The sequence below is a fragment of the Arachis ipaensis genome, chromosome B9, assembly GCF_059453495.1.
Source record: "Arachis ipaensis isolate K30076 ecotype BB chromosome B9, ASM5945349v1, whole genome shotgun sequence".
Taxonomy (NCBI): domain Eukaryota; kingdom Viridiplantae; phylum Streptophyta; class Magnoliopsida; order Fabales; family Fabaceae; genus Arachis; species Arachis ipaensis.
Window position 1 is genome coordinate 84,390,588 of NC_142444.1, and position 9,611 is coordinate 84,400,198.

General features: G+C 37.1%; 1 non-coding gene across 1 annotated transcript; it reads left to right on the forward strand.

The window, feature by feature from the left end:
* Nucleotides 1–793: 793 nt before the first annotated feature.
* On the forward strand, nt 794–901 carry LOC148545280 (small nucleolar RNA R71). The gene has a single exon (XR_015900508.1). It is a non-coding gene; the product is annotated as a small nucleolar RNA R71 (small nucleolar RNA).
* Nucleotides 902–9,611: the final 8,710 nt, after the last annotated feature.

Genomic DNA, 9,611 nt, shown 5'->3' on the forward strand with positions numbered 1-9,611 from the left:
TCAAGTCCTCTCCTTCCCTTACAGGTTCGGCCATGGTGCTTATGTCAATGGCCTTGCACTCTCCTTTTGGATTCTCTTCTGTATTGCTTGGGAGATTACTAGGAGGGATTTCAGTGATCCTTTTACTCAGCTGGCCCACTTGTGCTTCCAAATTTCTAATGGAAGACCTTGTTTCATTCATGAAACTCACAGTGGCCTTAGATAGATCAGAGACTAAGTTTGCTAAGCTAGATGGATTCTGCTCAGAATTCTCTGTCTGTTGCTGAGTGGATGATGAAAAAGGCTTGCTATTGCTAAACCTATTTATTCCACCATTATTAAAGCCTTGTTGAGGCTTTTGATCCTTCCATGAGAAATTTGGATGATTTCTCCATGATGAGTTATAGGTGTTTCCATAAGGTTCACCTAAGTAATTCACCTCTGCTATTGCAGGGTTCTCAGGATCATAAGCTTCTTCTTCAGAAGATGCCTCTTGAGTACTGTTGGATGCAGCTTGCATTCCATTTAGACTCTTGGAAATCATATTGACTTGATGAGTCAATGTTTTATTCTGAGCCAATATGGCATTCAGAGTATCAATTTCAAGAACTCCCTTCTTCATAGGCGTCCCATTATTCACAGGATTCCTCTCAGAAGTGTACATAAACTGGTTATTAGCAACCATGTCAATGAGTTCTTGAGCTTCTGCAGGCGTTTTCTTTAGGTGAATGGATCCACCTGCAGAAGTATCCAATGACATCTTAGATAACTCAGACAGACCATCATAGAATATATCCAGGATGGTCCATTCTGAAAGCATGTCAGAAGGACACTTTTTGGTCAACTGTTTGTATCTTTCCCAAGCTTCATAGAGGGATTCACCATCTTTTTGTTTGAAGGTTTGAACATCCACTCTAAGCTTGCTCAGCTTTTGAGGAGGAAAGAACTTGGCTAAGAAAGCCGTGACCAGCTTATCCCAAGAGTTCAGGCTGTCTTTGGGTTGAGAGTCCAACCATATTCTAGCTCTGTCTCTTACAGCAAAAGGGAAAAGCATGATCCTGTAGACTTCAGGATCTACTCCATTAGTCTTAACAGTATCACAGATCTGCAAGAATTCAGTTAAGAACTGAAAAGGATCTTCAGATGAAAGTCCATGAAACTTGCAGTTCTGCTGCATCAGAGAAACTAGCTGAGGTTTCAGCTCAAAGTTGTTTGCTCCAATGGCAGGAATGGAGATGCTTCTTCCATGTAAATTGGAATTAGGTGCAGTAAAGTCACCAAGCATTCTCCTTGCATTATTGTTGTTAGGTTCGGCTGCCATCTCCTTTACTTGTTCGAAATTTTCAATAAGGTTGTCTCTAGATTGTTGTAATTTAGCTTCTCTTAGTTTTCTCTTCAGAGTCCTTTCAGGTTCTGGATCAGCTTCAACAAGAATGCCTTTTTCCTTGTTCCTGCTCATAAGAAAGAGAAGAGAACAAAAAAAGAAGAGGAATCCTCTATGTCACAGTAAAGAGGTTCCTTATTGTTAGTAGAAGAAGAGAAAAATTCGAACACAGATGGAAGAGGGGGTTCGAATTTGGTGAGTGATGTGAGAAAGAGATGTTAGTAGATGAATAAATAAATAGAATAAGATGAGAGAGGGAGAGGATTTTCGAAAATAATTTTTGAAAAAGAGTTAGTAATTTTCGAAAATGGTTTTTGGAAAATGTTAGTAATTTTCGAAAATTAAGATTTTAAAAATTGAAATAATTAGTTAATTAAAAAGAAATTTTGAAAAAGAGGGAAGATATTTTCGAAAATTAGAGAGAGAGAGTTAGTTAGGTGGTTTTGAAAAAAATAAGAAACAAACAAAAAGTTAGTTAGTTAGTTGAAACAAATTTGAAAAGATAAGAAGTTAGGAAGTTAGAAAAGATATTTTGAAATCAAATTTTGAAAAAGATAAGAAGATATTTTTGAAAAGATATGATTGAAGTTAGTTTTGAGAAAGATTTGATTTTTAAAATCACAATTAATGACTTGATTCACAAGAAATCACAAGATATGATTCTATAACTTAAAGTTTGAATCTTTCTTAACAAGCAAGTAACAAACTTGAAATTTTTGAATCAAAACATTAATTGATTATGTTATTTTCGAAAATTTGATATAAAAATAAGAAAAAGATTTTTGAAAAATATTTTTGGAATTTTCGAAAATAACTAAGAAATTTGAAAAAGATTTGATTTTTGAAAAAGATTTTGAAAAAGATGAGATTTTTAAATTGAAAATTTGATTTGACTCATAAAAACAACTAGATTTTTTAAAAATTTTTGAAAAAGTCAAATCTAGTTTTCGAAATTTTAAGAGAGAAAAAGGGAAAGATATTTTTTTTATTTTTGAATTTTTATGATGAGAGAGAAAAACAAGAAAAATGATGCAATGCATGAAAGTTATGGATCAAAACAATGAATGCATACAAGAATGCTATGAATGTCAAGATGAACACCAAGAACACTATGAAGATCAAGATGAACATCAAGAACTTATTTTTCAAAAATTTTTAATGCAAAGGGAACATGCAAGACACCAAACTTAGAATTCTTTAATGCTTAGACACTAAGAATTCAAGAATGCATATGAAAAACAAGAAAAGACACAAAACATGCAAATGCAAAGATCAAACAAGAAGACTTACCAAGAACAACTTGAAGATCATGAAGAACACTATGAATGCATGATTTTTTTGAAAAATGCAAGATGCACATGCAATTGACACCAAACTTATAACATGACTCAAGACTCAAACAAGAACACAAAAAATATTTTTGATTTTTATGATATTCTAATTTTTTTTTTGTATTTTCATTTTAAAATTTTCGAAAATCATTTTGAAAAAGAAAAATAAGGATTCCAAAATTTTTAATATGAATTCCAGGAATCTTGCCATGTTAGTCTAAAGCTCCAATTTGAGGGTTAGACAAATACACATCTGTGGATCATTCCGTCTGCATATCTCTTAAAGAGGTATGGCTCATCCCATAGGTAGTACTTTGCATCAGAAATTAGTTTTTTTCTTTGTACCCTGCTGTACTCATTGGGTATGAACCTCACAGCTTTATAATTTGCAATGTCTACAAACCATGGTGCCTCTTGAATGGCAAAGAGTTGCTCATCCGGAAAGGTTTCAGAGATCTCAGTAGGAGGGAGGGATGCCCAAGCTACTGGTTCTATCCGGGACAGGTGATCAGCTACCTGGTTCTCTGTCCCTTTTCTGTCTCTTATTTCTATATCAAAATCTTACAGAAGTAACACCCATCTTATGAGCCTGGGTTTTGAATCCTGCTTTGTGAGTAGGTATTTAAGAGCAGCATGGTCAGTATACACAATCACTTTTGAACCTACTAAATAGGATCTAAACTTGTCAATGGCATAAACCACTGCAAGTAACTCTTTTTCTGTGGTTGTTTAATTCTTCTGTGCATCATTTAAAACACGGCTAGCATAGTAAATGACGTGCAAAAGCTTGTTATGCCTCTGTTCCAACACTGCACCAATGGCATGGTCACTGGCATCACATATTAGTTCGAATGGCAATGTCCAGTTTGGTGCAGAGATGACTGGCGCTGTGACCAGCTTAGCTTTTAGGATCTCAAACGCCTACAGACACTCTGTGTCAAACACGAATGGCATGTCAGCAGCTAGTAGATTGCTCAGAGGTTTTGCAATTTTTGAAAACTCCTTTATAAACCTCCTATAGAATCCTGCATGCCCCAAAAAGCTTCTAATTGCCTTATCATTGGCAGGTGGTGGTAATTTTTCAATTACCTCCACTTTAGCTTGATCCACTTCTATTCTCTTGTTTGAAATTTTATGCCCAAGGACAATTCCCTCAGTCACCATAAAGTGACATTTTTCCCAGTTTAAAACTAGGTTGGTCTCTTAGCATCTTTTCAGAACAAGTGCTAAATGGTCAAGACAAGAGCTGAATGAGTCTCCAAATACTGAAAAGTCATCCATGAAGATGGAGAGCATGCACATCTGAAAGGTTGCAGGTGCATTGCATAGACCAAAAGGCATCCTTCTGTAAGCAAATACACCAGAGGGACATGTGAATGCTGTTTTCTCTTGGTCTTGAGGATCTACTGCAATTTGGTTGTAGCCTGAATATCCATCCAAAAAGCAGTAATAGTCATGATCTGCTAGTCTCTCTAGCATCTGGTCTATGAATGGTAAAGGAAAATAATCCTTTCTGGTGGCTGTATTGAGCCTTCTGTAGTCAATACACATACGCCACCCTGTAACTGTTCTTGTAGGAACCAGTTCATTCTTTTCATTGTGAACTACTGTCATGCCTCCCTTTTTGGGTACAACGTGGACAGGGCTTACCCAGGGGCTATCAGAAATAGGATAAATAATCCCAGCCTCTAGTAACTTAGTGACCTCTTTCTGCACCACCTCCTTCATGGCTGGATTTAGCCGCCTTTGTGGTTGAACCACTGGCTTAGCATCATCCTCCAATAGGATCTTGTGCATGCATCTTGCTGGGCTAATGCCCTTAAGATCACTTATGGACAATCCAAGAGCTGTCTTGTGTGTCTTTAGCACTTGAATTAGTGCTTTCTCTTCCTGTGGATTTAAAGCAGAGCTTATGATCATTGGAAAAGTGTCACCTTCTCCCAGAAATGCATATTTCAGGGATGGTGGTAGTGGTTTGAGCTCGGGTTTAGGAGGCTTATCCTCTTCCTGAGGAATTTTCAGAGGTTCTTTTATTTCCTCTGATTTCTCCAGATCAGGCTGAACATCTTTAAAGATGTCCTCTAGCTCTGATTCGAGATTTTCAGTCATATTGATCTCTTCCACCAAAGAGTCAGTAATATCAGTGCTTATGCAGTCATTTGATGTGTCTGGATGCTGCATAGCTTTGACAGCATTTAACTTGAACTCATCCTCATTGACTCTCAGGGTCACTTTCCCTTTTTGTACATCAATAAGAGTTCGTCCAGTTGCTAGGAAAGGTCTTCCTAGAATGAGAGTTGCACTCTTGTGCTCCTCCATTTCCAGCACTACAAAGTCAGTGGAAAAGGCAAATGGCCCAACCTTGACAATCATGTCCTCAATTATGCCTGATGGATATTTAATGGAGCCATCAGCAAGTTGAAGACATATCCGGGTTGGTTTGACTTCTTCAGTCAAGCCAAGCTTTCTGATAGTGGATGCGGGTATTAGGTTGATACTTGCTCCAAGGTCACATAGAGCTGTCTTGGTGCAAGCACCCTCTAATGTGCATGGTATCATAAAGCTTCCTGGATCTTGAAGCTTCTCTGGTAAGCTTTTCAGAATGACTGCACTGCATTCTTCAGTGAGAAATACCTTTTCAGTTTCTCTCCAATCCTTCTTATGACTTAAGATCTCTTTCATGAACTTAGCATAAGAGGGTATTTGCTCAAGTGCCTCTGCAAATGAGATCTTTATCTCAAGAGTCCTGAGATAGTCTGCAAAGCGAGCAAATTGTTTATCCTGCTCTGCTTGGCGGAGTTTCTGAGGATAAGGCATCTTGGCTTTATATTCTTCAACCTTAGTTATTGCAGGTTTATTCCCTATAGAAGTGGCTGGAAAAGCCTTCTTAGAGGGGTTACTATCAGCACTTGCAGGTGTCTGATCCCTCATTGGCGTTTGAACGCCAGGATTGGGTGCTGGATGGGCGTTTAACGCCAATCTTTCACCCTTTTCTGGCGTTTGAATGCCAGAATTATTCCTCTCTGGGCTCTTGCTGTCCTCAGAGGGATTTTGGGCAGTGGTTTGGTCATCCTCTGTCAGTTGTTCCTTTCTTGGCTTTCTGCTACTTTGAGCTGATTTATTCAATGTCTTCCCGTTCCTTAATTGAACAGCTTGGCATTCTTCTGTTATCTGTTTGGATAGCTGCTGTCTTGTCTGTTTTAATTGTGCTTCCATATTCTTGTTAGCATTTTTAGTGTCTTGGAGCATCTCTCTAAATTCTGCTAATTGTTTTGTCATAAGGAGTAATTGCTGATTAAGTTCAATAATCTGTTCTTGAGGATCAGGTTCCGTAGTTACTGCCCTAGCCTCTTCTTTTATGGAGGACTCATTGCTTGAGTACAGATGTTGATTTCTAGCAACTGTATCAATGAGCTCTTGAGCCTCTTCAATTGTCTTCCTCATGTGTATAGATCCACCAGCCGAGTGATCTAGGGACATTTGAGCTTTTTCTGTAAGCCCATAGTAGAAGATGTCTAACTGTACCCACTCTGAAAATATTTCAGAGAGGCATTTCCTTAGCATCCCTCTGTACCTCTCCCAGGCATTATAAAGGGATTCATGATCCTCTTGTTTAAAGCCTTGGATGTCCAGCCTTAGCTGTGTCATCCTCTTTGGAGGGTAAAATTGATTCAGGAATTTGTCTGATAACTGTCTCCATATTTTTATGCTTGCTGTGGGTTGGTTATTTAACCACCTCTTAGCTTGATCTTTTACAGCAAATGGAAACAGTAATAATCTGTAGACATCCTGATCCACTTCTTTATCACGTACTGTGTCAATAATTTGTAAGAACTGTGCCAGAAACTCAGTAGGTTCTTCCTGTGGAAGACCGGAATACTGGCAATTTTGCTGCACCATGATAATGAGCTGAGGATTTAGCTCAAAACTGCTTGCTTTGATGGGAGGTATACAGATGCTACGCCCATATGCAGCTGTAATAGGGTTAGCATATGACCCCAGAGTCCTTCTGGACTGTTCACTTCCACTTATGTCCATGATGGCGAAAAGGGAATTGATATAAATTTTTTTTAAAGTAACCGAAAAAAATAAAACAAAATAAACGAAAAATAAAATAAAAGTTTCGAAAATTAAGAGGAAAAGTAAAAAGATAAATAAATAATTCAATTAATTAAAAGGATTTAAAAAATTCAGGATATGGTTTTCAAAAATTAGAAGAAAATAAAAGCAAATTGAAGACTAAATTAATTAATTAATCAAAAAGATTTTGGAATTAGCAATCAAAAAGATATGATTGAAAATTATTTTGAAAAAAGATATGATTGAGAAGATATGATTACAATTTAATAATAAAAAAAATATATGATTGAAAAGATATGATTGAAGAAATTAAAAAGATTTGGTTTTTGAAAAAGATTTGAAAAGCTCAATTTTTGAAACTAGAATTTTAACTTGACTAAAAAAAGATATGATTTTGAAAATCTTTGACTAATTTAATGCAAAATTTCGAAATTTATGAGTAAAATATGGAAGAGATATTTTTTTGATTTTTGAATTTTAATGAGGAAAGAGAAAAACAACAAAATAACACTAAACTTAGGAAATTTTAGATCAAAACAAAGAGAACAAACAAGAAAACTTTGAATGTCAAGATGAACACCAAGAACACTTTGAAGATCAAGATGAACACCAAGAACAAATTTTTGAAAATTTTTTTTTCTTTAAGTAAATAAAAGCACAAGGGACACCAATCTTAAAATTTTTAGAAAATCAAACACAAATTTTCGAAAATTTAAAGGAAAACACAAAGAAGACACCAAACTTAAAATATGAAACTAAACTCAAATTTAGTGACTCTAAACCAACAAAAATAAATATTCCTAATCTAAGCAACAAAATAAACCTCCAGTTATCCAAACTTGAACAATCCCCGGCAACGGTGCCAAAAACTTGGTGCACGAAATTACAATCACACTTTTGCAATTCCGCACAACTAACCAACAAGTGCACTGGGTCGTCCAAGTAATATCTTACGTGGATAAAGGTCGATCCCACGGAGATTGTCGGCTTGAAGCAAGCTATGTTTATCTTGTAACTCTTAGTCAGGATATCAATAATTCTCAGATTTGATTGTAAAAAGTAAAAGAACATGAAATAAATACTTGTTGTGCAGTAATGGAGAACAGGTTGAGGTTTTGGAGATGCTCTGTCGCCTGAATCTCTGCTTTCCTACTATCTTCTTCTTCACACACGTAAGGCTCCTTCCATGGCAAGCTTTATGTTGGGCATCACCGTTGTCAATGGCTACTTCTCGTCCTCTTAGTGAAAATGTTCTAAATACGCTGTCACCACACGCCTAATCATCTGTCGGTTCTCGATCATGTTGGAATAGGATCCATTGATCCTTTTGCGTCTGTCACACGCCCAACACTCGTGAGTTTGAAGCTCGTCACAGTCATCCCTTCCCAGATCCTACTCGGAATACCACAGACAAGGTTTAGACTTTTCGGACCTCAGGAATGGCTGCCAATAATTCTAGCCTGTACCACGAAGGTTCTAATCTTAGATTAGAAACCCAAGAGATACACATTCAAGCTTGATTGCATGTTGAACGGAAGTGGTTGTCAGGCACGCGTTCATAGGTGAGAATGATGATGAGTGTCACGGATCATCACATTCATCATGTTGAAGTGCGAATGAATATCTTAGAATCGAAGCAAGCCTGATAGAATGGAAAACAATAGTAATTGTATTAATTCATCGAAACACAGCAGAGCTCCTCACCCCCAACAATGGGGTTCAGAGACTCATGCCGTAGAAGATACAATATGAAATGTGTAGAGTGTCATGAGGTACAAAATGAATCACTAAAAGTGGTTTTTATAATCAACTAGTGACCTAGGGTTACAGAAAATGAGTAAGCTGGGGTGTTTAGTGTAAAAATCCACTTCTGGGGCCCACTTGGTATGTGCTTGGGCTGAGCATTGAAGCTTTCATGTGTAGAAAATTTTCTTGGAGTTAAACGCCAGCTTTTATGCCAGTTTGGGCGTTTAACTCCAGCTTTTATGCCAGTTCTGGCGTTTTGACGCCAGAATTTCTATGATGACTTGGAACACCAGTTTGGGCCATCAAATCTCGGGCAAAGTATAAACTATTATATATTGATGGAAAGTCCAGGATGTCTACTTTCCAACGCAATTGAGAGTGCGCTAATTAAACTTCTGTAGCTCCAGAAAATCCACTTCGAGTGCAGGGAGGTCAGAATCCAACAGCATCTGCAGTCCTTTTTCAGCCTCTGAATCAGATTTTTGCTCAGGTCCCTCAATTTCAGCCAGAAAATACCTGAAATCACAGAAAAATACACAAACTCATAGTAAAGTCCTGAAAAGTGAATTTTAATTAAAAACTAATAAAAATATAATAAAAACTAACTAAAACATACTGAAAACAATGCCAAAAAGCGTATAAATTATCCGCTCATCAGAAGGGTAAAAAGGATCCAAGGCTTTGAGCATTAATGGATAGGAGGGCCCAAAAGAATAAAATCCTGGCCTAAGCGGCTAAATCAAGATATCCCTAACCATGTGCTTGTGTCATAAAGGTCCAAGTAAAAAGCTTGAGACTGAGTGGTTAAAGTCATGATCCAAAGCAAAAAAAGTGTGCTTAAGAACTTTGGGCACCTCTAACTGGGGACTCTAGCAAAGCTGAGTCACAATCTGAAACGGTTCACCCAGTTATGTGTCTGTGGCATTTATGTATCCGATGGTAATACTGGAAAACAAGATGCTTAGGGTCACGGTCAAGACTCATAAAGTAACTGTGTTCAAGAATCAACATACTGAACTAGGAGAATCAATAATACTATCTGAATTCTGAGTTCCTATGGATGCCAATCATTCTGAACTTCAAAGGATAAA